Source organism: Ornithorhynchus anatinus, chromosome 8 (assembly GCF_004115215.2).
Source record: "Ornithorhynchus anatinus isolate Pmale09 chromosome 8, mOrnAna1.pri.v4, whole genome shotgun sequence".
NCBI lineage: Eukaryota > Metazoa > Chordata > Mammalia > Monotremata > Ornithorhynchidae > Ornithorhynchus > Ornithorhynchus anatinus.
Genome location: NC_041735.1, coordinates 42,016,815 through 42,030,088, shown reverse-complemented (window position 1 = coordinate 42,030,088; position 13,274 = coordinate 42,016,815). Strand labels below are relative to the sequence as shown.

Sequence of the window (13,274 nt, the reverse complement as noted above, 5' to 3'; positions counted from 1 at the left end):
ATTTTTTCCATTAAATTAGTGTTAAATGAGAGACCATTAAATGGGAAGCACCATGTCCTAGTGGAAAGACCTAGGAGTCAGAGGGCCTGAGTTGTCATCCCAGGGCTGTCATTTGCTTGCTGTGTGACCTTGGGCAAGTCACTTCACTTCTCTGTGCCTCAGTTCTCCTGTTCTCCCTCTTAGACCAGGAGACCTATGCTCTGCACTAAGTAAACGCTCAGTAAATACGATTGAATGAATGTGGGACTGGGCGTGTGTCCAACCAAATTTATTTTTTATCTACCTCAGCGTTTAGAACAGTGTTTGATACATAATAAGTGCTTAACAAGTACCATTAAAAAAAATAGGGAAGTTTTCTATAGAAACAATGTTAGAAGTATTATTGTTTCAAAATCCCAAAGAGATCAAAACAGTAAGTATATTCAAAAGATTAAAAAATACAGTAGTCATATGATCAAATATGTACTAGTAGTGAAAGATTTTTGAATTAGTTTTTTATGACATATGTACCTACAGTACTTAATTTTCAAAGTGTTACATATTTTACTCCCTATTCAACTAAAAGGCACTTTGTGGTAACAAGAATAGAGGTGTCATCAGTTATGCGAAATAGATATGCTCTTATGTATGCTAAGTTAAAATAGCCTATACTTTATTCAAGTCAAATTATTTCAAATGGAGAAGAAAGTGCTTAAGTCAAGGTAAATTTTGCACTGTTATTTCCAATGAGAGAGGTCTATTAGTAATAATGTCATTAAAATTCAATTGGGAAAGAGCTATACTGTGTATGCTGAAGAGGGCATTGAGACCCCAATTGAGAAAACTAATTCTGATTTGAAACTCAGAGGAGAAATGACTTGGATAGAGCTCCTAGAAAGGAAGTTGATTTCTGCAGGGACATTTGGTCAGTTGGGTGAAAAGGTGAATGGAGAAAATCCTGTGAGGAGGTTGCAGTCGTCCAAGGCATGAGATAATTAAGTTTCGACCAGAGGTATAGAGATTGAAGATAGAAGAAAGGAAAAGCAACAAGACCTAGAGGATAGAACCATGGACCTGGGAGTCAGAAGACCTGGATTCTATTCTGGCTCCATCATTTATCTGTTGTGGGACTTTTGGCAAGTCATTTAACTTCTCTGTGGTTCAGTTTCCTAATCTGTAAAATGGGGATTCAGTGCGACTTCTGCTTAGACTCTGAATCTCATGTGGAGAGGGGCTAGTTATAACCTGATGATCATGTTATCTGCTCCAGTGCTCAGTTCAGTGCTTGGCACATAGCACTTAACAAATACCAAGATTATTATTATCGCTATTATGATCATGTTGACTTTACAAACGCAAGGGTTTTCTGAGGCAAAGAATCAGTGATGATTTCTGGATTCTGATCCTATATGGCCAGTGATGAAGAATGAATTTGGAAAATAATGTTCAGGTGGACAAATCAGTACGAAGTTTATCATATTAAATTTAAGGGAATTGATGGAACTGAGAAGCTAAATTGACTTTTTGTAGATTTAATATCCATATTTCATTTTGTTGTGGCTTAGAGGATAGAGTATGAGCCTGGGAGTCAGGAAAACCTTAGTTCTAATGCCGGCTTCACTACTTGAGTGCTGCGTGACCTTGGGCAAGTCATTTAACTTCTCTGTGCCTGTTACCTCATCTGTATAATGGGGATTAAAACTGTCAGCCCCTTGTGGGACATGGACTTTGTCCAAGCTGATTAGCTTGTAATTTGTTCCATGTAATACAGTGCCTGGCACACAGTAAGTGCTTAACAAATACCATTAAAAATACAAACAAATCCATTAACTTAAAAGTTTATGAGCTTATGTGGCATGGTGTGATTTCCAATATACTTGATGTCAGAGCAGTCTTATTTTGGAAGGCCCTGCCCACCTTGAATGGTGAGAAAAAAATGCAGCAAACATAGCTTTCTGCCCCAAACTCAAAACTTAAGTTCCCGAGGGCTGTCTGCTGAATTTATATCTTGCGGCGCAGTAGTAAATTAGGTATTTTCAGTCACGCTCGTGTTTATGGTTTGGCCCTTACCATCAGTAGCATCATCTCTGAAGACAGGATAGTTAACTGGATATGCCATTTGAACAGGCGAAGGAAGGTCAAGTGTAGGAAGTTAAAGTAAATACTGTAGAATTGGAGTTTAACTCGATTGTAGGGAACATAGCAGTTTGGCTGCTTATATAATTTGTTATGTTATGTTTATAAATGGTCTGACTTTGGGGGCAGCTTTAACTAAGGCTCTGAGAAGAGAAATTGTGGGATGCACAGCTATTGCCTGGCATTGCAGACATTGGCAATTTTAACAGAACTGTGAAACTTAAAGTTCCAGATGAAACTTTTAATCTGGCTTCTGGCTGAGCCAAGTGTCTTTGCAGAGTCTCTTAGCATCTGTTTTTGAAATCTATATATGACATGTTCAAAATTGTATCAAATTAAACCACCCTCAGGTTACAATTCAATTTTTTATTGAGAAATCTATTGTCAACAATTTTATGCATTATAGTAAAGCTTCACTGAGTCTATTATTTATTTGTCTATTAACTGGTCATTTAGATCTCAGCATTTTAAGTGGATTTAAGAGAATTTGCTTTGGGAATTTGAAAAGCGTATTTTTTTCTTCTTTTTCAAATGCGTATTGGTTTTTCAGCACTCCATATAGCTATGGTTCCTAAATTTGAGCAAGTTTTGTTTAATATTTTTTTAGAAGCTGGGTAAAATTTTTTATCCTATTAAGCATTCATTCAACAGGAGAGCACAGAACCAAGTGGTTCAGAGGTTACAATAGAGGTGGGGAGCACAGTCCTTGCCCTGAGCAACATGCAGTCTGGCAGTGAAGACTGAGGTGAGGCAATTTACATAGAACAGAAAAAAGGAGATTAGGAAGATGGAGATGTAGAAGAGTAAGTAATTAAATAGAGTTTGTATGTTCAGAATAGCTGAATGGTTGTGAATGCATAGTTGCTGCAGAAGTGCTGAGGGGGTGGGTAGGTAACTATGAATTCCCTAAGTCCTTATTCATTTAATTGTATTGATTGAGCACCTACTGTGTGCAGAGCACTGTACTAAGGGTTTGGAAAGTACAGTTCGGCAACAAATAGAGACAATCCCTACCCAACAACGAGCCAGGTTTCAGTGATGGTGAGGAGGAGCAGTGGCTGGGCCAGGAACAAGTCAAGGATGAAGGGAAACTTCCCCATGACGGAGTGGGGGGTTCCACGGGCTGCACTTGGCTGAGGCTGGCGGTGGCGGTGGGGGAGGCGGGCGGTGCGGGGGGTGGAGAGGGATTGGATGGGAGTGAGCTGAACAGAGGCCTGCATGGGGGAAGGGGAGAAGGGGGGAAGGGGTGGCCACGGGACAGGATAAAAGCATAGGGATGGGGCTGCCCGAGGGAGAGAGGAAGTGCTGGAAGGAAAACCTGGGGTCCTGGGATGGAGGGGTCATGGTGAGGTCAGGGAAGTTTAAATACAAATTGAGGTCAGGGAAGTTAAAGTGCAAGCTTAAAAGTACATCCCACACTTCTTTCTGCATCACCCTTGCGTTTGGAATGGCACCCTTTATTTGTTCCAAGGTTCTTATATGCATATCTATGATTTGTTTATATTAATGTGTTTCCTGCCTCAAATTGTTAGGTCCTTGAATATGTCTACCACCTCTTATTTTGCATCCTCCCAGGTGTTTAGTTCAGTGCTTTGCACACAGTAAACACTCAATAAATACGATTGATTGATCAGGCATCAACTTCCCAGGCATAGTAAGGTTCTTCACCCCTTATTTCCACAATTAATTTACAACATCACAGTTGCATCAACCCTAAATCCATGTGGTATTTTTGTACTTTATTCCTACCCTCTTACGTTCTTCGTGCTTTATGATTTATGTATTTGCATGTTACTTAAATTATGTAGTCAACCAGAAATTTTTTCCTGATATATTTATATTACTTCTACACCCATGTTCCTCTTCATCTTCCCACAGTTTGTAAATTATTTCCATCTTTGTCATCTCATTAGATTGTGGACTCCTTGAGAGCAGAGATTTGGTCTCTTTCATTGTAATACTGACTGCTTCTTAAGGGTAAATTCTAAAATAAATGGAAAAGGAAGAAGAAAAAGACATTCTTCTGTTTAGCTTCTGATTTTTGAGTGTCGGCATATTATGTATTTTTTCAAGCACAATGTATTTTGTCATTCTTATTGAGCTTTTTTTTTCAGATTTGATGATTGACAGACTCTTACCTACTTTTCCCATTTATAAAGATAATAGGATACTGCTAACTTTTAAATTGTTGTCTGGGCTTATTATGTTCCAGCTCGTGCATATATTCTTTGGAATTTTGCTTTGTCCTGAATTTGGACAGTTTATCTTTTGACAGTTTCAAAAGTTAATTTATCTGAAAACAAAAGATGTTCATTAGGTACTCTGAAGAAAAGTTTTAGTACCCTTGATTTCTTTGAGCTATTCTTAGAATTGAATCAACTTTTCCTGTTTTAGATACCCTGACCCTTGTCTTTTCATGATGTGTTCAATAGCAAGATGATGTCAATATGTACAATGTTCAGTAAAGCCAACCTCACACATCCAGGTGTTGTCGCTGGAAAGTACCAAGCCTTATGGAAGTCTTACTTCCAAGTCAGTGGGAAATAGATTCTTGAGGTGTCATATTTTTACTAAATTAAAATAAAAAGTTTCACTGAGTACTTGATCTATTTGCTGAGTGGCTCTAGGGGTGTCCCTCTCTTTTGGGGGAAATCTTATTATTGAAAGACATATCCAGCTGAAGGATTTTTATGAGTTGATAGTGCTTATTAAGCACTTACTATGTGCAGAGTGCTGTACTCTGCACTTGGGACAGTACAATATAACAGAGTTGGTAGACATGATATCTACCCACAATGAGCTTAGTATAGAAGGCGAGACAGTTATTAGTACAGATAAACGTATATGTCCATAAGACTTAATCACGAGGAAAAAATTACATTTAAAGTCAAAAAGATTTTGGTTGGAGAGAAAAGCTTCTTGACTTGCTTGCATGGAATGGGCTCCTAATCGATGTTGTGGAGCCTCAATCAATATATGCTTTTTTGATGGTTTTTCTTAAGCATTTACTATATGTGTAAGCATTAGGGTAGATACAAATCAATTAGATTTAAACACAGTCTCTGTCCTGCATGGGACTCACAGTCTAGTAAGAGGGAGAATAGGAGAACTGAGGCACAGAGAAGTGAAGTGCCTCCCCCAAGGTTATACAGAAAGTAATTGGCACAACTGGGATTAGAACACAGGTCATCTGACTCCCAGAACTCTTCTCTTTCCTGAGGCCACCCTGCTATTTGAGTGTCTACTGTGTGCAAAGCACTGAACTAAGCATCACCCCAGAAAGTCTCTAAGGGAAACATTGAAAGCCATTTAGCCTGAATGATTTCCTTATTTACTTGCTTGGAGTCAGGGGACTGGTCCTTAACATTATGTTAAGTTCTGAGAGTCATGTCTTTCTGTCTTCTCTTATCACATTTAGTCCAAATGGAGCCATTCTCATTGCCTTTTGACTTTACCAATTTACTTAAATTTCTCATGTTACCATTTGAGGCTTTGTGGAGGAAGCCCTCTTGAGAATGGCTACGGCACCTTGCATTATAGCTTTTAAGCTCACACTGAAAATAAAAAATAATATATTTAAAATATTTGTGGATGGTGTAGGAGTTATTTCAACAGCATTAAAAACAGTAGTGCTTTATATCCTTTAGGGGAAGAAAAAGTGGTTCTTATAGCTTCAGTAAATACCTTAATATTCTTGGACTAATTTGTGCCATATATAATTGACAGTAATGTGTTTTTTTGAGGCTTTAAGCTGGTGCTAGTGAATGGTTGGTAGTGGAAAGTTCTGGGGCTCATTGATACCATATGAGGCACCAAGGTCTGGGACAGTTAGCCAGTTGGCAGGGGTGGGGGGTGGGGGAGAAATTCTGGCTGTCTGTTATATGTAAATAGAAGCCAAGGGAGATGACCATGGAACCATCAAACTGGAACTGTGGATGCCCTTCTTTATAGAGTTGCTAAGCCATAGTGCTTTAGTACTACTATAATCATTCAAAGGGATTATGGCTTGGGGGATTTCCCTTTTCCACAGCCAGCTCCTGATTTAGTGCCCTAGCCTGGCTAATGAGGGAGCAAGACCTCTTGGATCAGCTGCTCACCCTTATAGCTTCCATAGTTCCAAAACTGGACAATAGGTGTTTTTGTGTCATGAGAGTGTTCTAAGGAACACTGTGACTTTTGCTTCCATTCTTGAAGTCTCATGTTTCTTTACACTGATTGTCTGACAGAACATTGACATTCTTGGAGAAATAATTTTAGATGTGTAGGGCAGTGTATCGATGGTGGGTGGAGTCTCTTTTTGAGAATGACAGATCAAGCCTTGGCCTTGATACGTCAGGACTGAGAGCCTGTGTGGCAAATTGATTATGGTGGTACCATTCACACTATCTCTTCTCTGCCACTTTATGTTCCTGTTGGGCATGGAGTCCAGCAAGTGAGGGGTAGGCCTGGACGTAGCTCATTATGAAGTAATTATGTGCAGGATCCATAAAGAGCCATGATGGGAAAGAAGAGAGGAAAATTTTAGGGTCCTATGCTGGTTAGTGTCTGGGTGTGGAATTGGCCATTTTTTTTTTTTAAGGGTATTAAGTGCTTACTACATGCCAGGCACTGGGGTAGATCCAAAATAATCAGGTTGGACACAGTCCATGTCCCACATGAGGCTCATAGTCTTACTCCCTATTTTACAGATGAGTAATTGTGGCATAGAGAAGGTACTTACCAGTTATACAGCAGGTATGTGGTGGAGCTGGGATTAGAAATCTAATTGCCTGGAGGAGTCGCTGGGGTGAAGGCTAACATCAATTAAAGAGAAAGTCAGTTACCCTATAATGGGTACCCTCTGACTCAATGTAAATTTATTAATGATGCTATATTACCCACTTTATTGAGTGATTTCACAGTTCTTGTTAATTTTGGTAAAAATATTGTATCAAACCTTGGTTCAGGAGCCAGCGACCTCCTTCTTCCCCTCCATTTATAACCTTGTTTGGTAGGTAAAAATTTGTTTCAATTAGCGTTTCAGTATAAAATGAAATCTTTCAAATCCAGTTGTCATAAGTCTGAGCACTGCCATTACAATATTTATAGTAATAGAAGTGGGTGCATTACTGTAATTGCAAGTGGTAAGGGTTTAAAGATAATAATAATAGTATTAATTGCTTATTATGTGCTTAACACTGCATTAAGCACTGGGGTAGAGTATGAAACAATCGGGTTAGACACCGTCCCTGTCCCAAATGGGGGTCACAGATGGAGGAGGGAGAAGAGGTATCAAATCCTCATTTTATAGGTGAGGAAACTGAAGCACAGGGAAGGGGAAGGCGTTGCAGCCTAGTGGATAGAACACAGGTCTGGAAATCTAATTCCAGCTTTACCTCTTGTCTGCTCTGTGACCTTGGGCAAGTCTCTTAACTTCTCTTTGTCTCAGTTCCCTCACGGTTAAATGGAGATTAAGAGTGTGAGCCCCATGTGGGACAGTGATTGCGTCGACCTCAATTTGCCTGTTTCCACCCCAGTGCTTCGTACAGTGCTTCACACACAGTAAGCGCTTATCAAATATCACAATTATTATTAGGCAAATTTGTCCATGCTGCTTCCTAATTAGGCAAATCTGTCCAACCGGATGGTCTTCTGGGTTAATGCAATTTATATTAGTAGGATGATATGGCGGGGGAGAGAGAGAAAGAGAATGAATGTGCCCCCAGACAGCTGTGTCCTTGTAAGACAGCTGGGAAAGAAAGGGGTGAGCAAGGAACTGCCAGTGGTTCAGACACCCACTTTTGTTTCCACCCTCTGTCCCACCATCCATTCCATAGCTCTTCTGTATATATATTTAAATTATGTATTACAAATTATTGATATTAATGTCTCTCTCTCCCACTATACTGTAAGCTCATTGTGGGCAAGGAATGTATATGCTAACTCAGTTGTACTTTCCCAATTGCTTAGTACAGTGCTCTGCATGTAGTAAGCCCTCATACCATTGTTGTTGCTGATGATGACGATGACGATATCACCCTCTGGAGCCTCAATGTTTCCTGTGGACACAAGTGGGGAGTGTGGACCAGTTGCCCCCTTTGGCCCTAGAATGGGCCCAATCAGTAGGAACTGGCATTAAGAGCCCTGAACTTAAGAACCCGTTATTTAACAGAAGTCATACAAGGAACACTTTTCTGTGAGACAACGGCTCGTTTCACTGTGACTTAAGGAACTACAGCTATTAATATCTCCTGTAGAGAGGACCGGAAGGAGGAAAAAGACTAACCGAGTCCCAAATTTTGTTTAACTAGATTCACCTCTAAATCCTAGCACTATATTGTTTTCTGCAGAAGATTGGTGTTTTTCTTTTGGATCTTTATTCTGGTAGAAGATGGTAGCTTCAGCTGCTGTAGTGGTCGCCTCATGAGCAGAAGTAAAGTTACCAGTTCCTGACAGCTGCAAGCCAGCCTCTGGGCATCTTGCTAAATTTTCAAATATAATTATACAGTAGACTTCCTTTAACAAATTCTGTGTTCCCAGCTATAATTATAACAGCTTTTCTTGCCTCTAGCCTGTTCTTTGTCTTATTCTTGTCCATATCTCCCACTTTTGGTTAGAACTATCCTGTGATGGTGAAGGATTTGAGAAAAGGTAGAGCTACTTGCTCTGGAGAAAACTCTTCTTTTCCTTTCTGAAGGTAGAGTTGCCATTTGATGCATTTACTACCATGTACGGTTAGATTATGTAGACATTACTGAATCATAATCCTTCTCGGCATCGAACTAGTGAATTCTGGATTGAAGTACTTTTTATTTCTAGAGAACTATAAAGTTTGATCAGGTTTCCACGAAATAAGCTAATGAACTTTCATGCCACCTGTTTATATGAATCGGAAATTAATCCTTTATATTTTGTTTGTGACTGTTCTTTAGAGAACCGAAATTCACCACAGGTTAGGCAACCCACAATGAGGATGTGAAAAATGTTGCAAATTTAACTGCCTCAAAAGTTTCCCAGATTTAAGACTGGTTGGCACAACAGGGTAACAGGAAACAGGAATATTTTGGAGTGGCGGAGATGTGGCTCGATTTGTCTGGTTTTGTCGATAAGTCCATCTCTCAGATATCCATCTTTTAAAATGGAATTGATATATTTCATGAAGTGCTGGAATCTGGGTGGTAAGCTTGGGAAAAAAATAATTTTAGTAGCTTTAAAATTGCTTTCTAGGTCACTTTAATGCTTTCTTTAGTAGGAACTGAAAAGAACATTGCTGAATATGCAAGAGCAGGTCTGGTTGAAATTTCATTCTGGCATTTAAATAGACAGGAAGGAATCATGTTTAATGCTGCTTTGATAATAAATAGAATAATTGATTGCTGATAGAAACCCTTAAAGTAATGTTTTGTGGTTGAAATGTAGTTTAAATAAATAGCATTCAAGTTGCCTATTAAAACAGTTCAGTGCAGTCTGTGGTTTCTCTAAGTATTAAGGAAGTAGGACTTTTTGAACACAGTAATTGGTTGACACTCTTTGACCTTAATGCAAAACTGCACCATTTAATGAACAAACAGGGAGAATAAAGTTTTGATAAATAAGGCAATTTTCTTGAAACCTTTAGAAATAGGCTTGAAGTCTTTTAGTATTAGATTGACGGTTACTCCTTTTGTGAAAGGAATAAGTGAATAATTTAAGGTTATATTTCATATTTTCATCTCTTCTGTCATGTAAATAATACTGTTGACTGGCAAAAATTTTGAAATCTCATTGCTATTAGTTCTCTATCTTTGCTAGTACATTTCTGAGTTTCCAGTCCTAGTCAAGTTGAAAAGAATGGGGTTTTTACCAAACACATACAGATACTGATGGAGCAGGGGTATTTGTCTGTTGCCTCAGATATGCTGCAGTTTTGGCAACTTTTAAATACGTTAAGACTTTGGAGAACCTTCCATGTGCACCATGATGTATTACTTGTAATTTAAAAAGGAAGTGACAATTATATGAACACATTACAGCTGCTGACTACTTACACAAAGTGCTAATTCTCAAAATAAAGCTGTTAAACATATGATTTGACTCCTGCAAGGTCATACTGCTGTTCTAGGTCAGCGGCATCTACAGCTGGGGTATCTATACTAAGTGCTGGGTTAGATACAAAATACAGATGAGGAAATTGAAGTAAAAAGGAGTTGCGACTTTCCCGAAGTTACACGGCAGGCAAATGATGGGATTAGAGCGCAGGTCCTCCAATTCTTAGACCCATGCTCTATCCACTCGACCACATGACAGTGCATATGTGGCTAAACACATTTGCAATCGAAGTTTTACTTCCACTCAGAATACAACAAATGGGTCATCTCACTGCTGTGGGAATTTGGTTAAAAAAAACAATGCTTGTCCTCCTTTCCACCAGCATGTGGGAGAATGGGAGCAATGGAGAGAGAAGGAGTGAAAGGCCTTTGAGTCAGAAGGTCATAAATTCTAACCCCGGATCAACTACTTGTCTGCTTTGTGACCTTGAGCAAGTTACTTGACTTTCCTGTGCCTGTGTCCTCATCTGTAAAATGGGGATTGAGACTGTAAGACGCACGTGGGACAAGGACAGTGTCCAACCCAATTTGTTTATATTCACCCCAGTGCTCAGTTCAGTGCCTGGCACATAGTAAGCGCTTAACAAATACCATTGATTGATTAGTGATTATCTGCTTTATAGGTATTTCCATAAAAATACAGCTGAAAGAGTATTCATCTGAACCATAATTTGGGTGCCAACAGTAGGAATAGTTTGATTACTGAATATGTTTACCATTTAACTTACGAAAAATACAGTAAGTGGTCTTTATCAAGATTATGAGACATGGATGTTATAGTTAAGTGGAAACAAGAATATTTCGGGTTGAAATCATCTAATATTAAGAAAGTTCCAGCCTAATTGGCAGATATGGTTTCATAACCTCTGTAAAACATGTAATAACTAGAACTAAGTGCTTATTTAATAATTAATATCTGATTCGGATCCATTAAATAATGAAAAATACTGTTAACTCATATATATAGAAGCAACAGTTTTTGGGCCTTTTTGAAACATTTTCTTTTCATTTTTGTATGGGGAAAAATCATTAGTCGACAGCTACCGTCAGAACTCGCTTCCTGTAAAATTATTTATTTAAACTTTTATTTATAGATTTTGAAATTTAAAATTCTAAATTCAGCCATAGTAAGTCACTGCATTTTTGCGTGGAACAAAAAGCACATTTAACAAAGTTAGAGACAGCCACAAATAAAACTTGCCAACAAACTACGTTTAGGAAAAAACTATTCTTTAGCAAAACCGATGTGAAGAGTGTTGAATAGGTGGCCCTGCATCCTTAAGATCTAAAGAAGAGGGAAAAGGGTTGTGTAGCACTATGTAGCTATTACCACTAGTCAAATACTGACAGCAATCATATTTTCTGAACACCAATTATCTTGAATACCTTGACCCATTTGTAATAGACTGAATAAACAGTGCCCTACATGATACTTCCTGAGGTGCAGTAAATTCAGAGGGATATTTAATGGAATGAAACCGTCATTAAGAATGTAATTGGCACCCTAGAAATCTGAAACAATCAATACTGTTTTCAGAGTACCCAACTTGGTGTAACTTAAGAATTTCACCCAGTGGTTATTTTAAACATATTTGTGTATGCTAAATTCAATTTACAATAAACGTTTAATGGCTATTTAAATAATAGTTGGTAATTTGCTTTTCCTTGTTTTAAAGGGAGTTTAAGACATACAGAGATAGCACCAGTGCTGCAGCATGGCTTAGTGGAAAGAGCATTGGCCTAAGTTCTATTCACGGCTCTGCCACTTGTGTGCTGTCTGACTTTGGGCAGGTCACTTAACTTCTCTATGCCTAAGTTACCTCATTGTAAAATGGGGAGTAAGACTCTGAGCCCTGTGTGGGACATGGACCTTGTCCAACCTAATTAGCTTTTATCTGCCCCACTGCTTAGTACAATGCCTGACACATAGTAAGTGCTCAACAAATCCCCCCAAACAAGCAAAAAACAAAACAAAAACAAAAAATGAACTTTTAGAAAAAGAAATGTCAATAATATATGCACATTGCAGTATCTAGATGGGTATCTATAGGTATTAAATATAGAATTGGCTATTTTAAGTTTCCATTTTATATTTGTCAACACAGCAGGTGACAAAAGCACTGACACTTTTCTTTATAAAAGTCTAAGTATCTTGCTTTTCAATTATTTCCTATTTCCGGAGTTTGACAGTTTCAGTAAATTCTGAATTGTTGCCTCTGTCAAAAGAGAGTTGGTCATATTTTGCATTCTTTCAGTTTTGTTTTCTTTTAATCTCTGACTTTTCCTGTTATTGATATTCACTCTAACTTTGATTTTGTGCAACCTGAGAAATGTGAATATTTCTTAAAATTAGGCATGTATCAGGTAAATTGCTTAATGTTTGGGCTACTTAGCTCTCCTGTAGCACTCCATGAGAACAGCTGTATTAGGCTCATTATATGATGAAATAACAAGTCATAGCGTTGAAAAAGTGAATGAGATCATCTTTTCATTAAAATTACGCTTCACAAATTGAGGTAGGTAAGACTGTGTCCCTTTTTCTGACCTTCAAAGATGGAGGTTGAAAAACTTTTCTCTTCCATTGCCATAGCAGTAGTATTTATTAAGCACTTACTGTATGTAGAACTCTACAGTAAGCACTACAAAAGAGTATATATGTAGGCATTAGAAACAGCATCAATGAATAAAGGTGAGGCAGAGGGCTTGTGACAGAGTCATCCGGAGCAGTAAAACATTAAAACAGCTTAAGAGGCAAGGTCAAATCCTCAACACAAAATTAAGATCAACGACAGTAGGAGGGAGCTGTGGCTGGAGAAGCATAGGTGAGAAGGGGACATTCCAAGTGAGTAGCCTTCATATCTGTACCCAAGGCACACAACTGCAAAAGCACAAAGGACTGCCTGCTTTCTAAGAAGCTTGGGAAGCCTGACCCGGGTTAGGTTTTAACATTTCATATTTTCCAGTTGTATTTTTGAAATTTGTCGGGAAAAATTGGCATCGCCATATTTTTCAGAGGTTTGTTGCCAGAATGCATAAAAGTCATCAGTGAGTTCTACAAATGTTATCCAGGGCCCATTAGATAGCAATATATTA

At 38.5% G+C, this 13,274-nt stretch overlaps 1 protein-coding gene across 11 annotated transcripts in view; it reads left to right on the top strand.

Moving 5' to 3' along the window:
* TBC1D5 (TBC1 domain family member 5) overlaps nucleotides 1-13,274 on the top strand; it is a 442,854-nt gene that overhangs the window by 72,213 nt on the left and 357,367 nt on the right. The gene's annotated exons all lie outside the window — the stretch shown is intronic.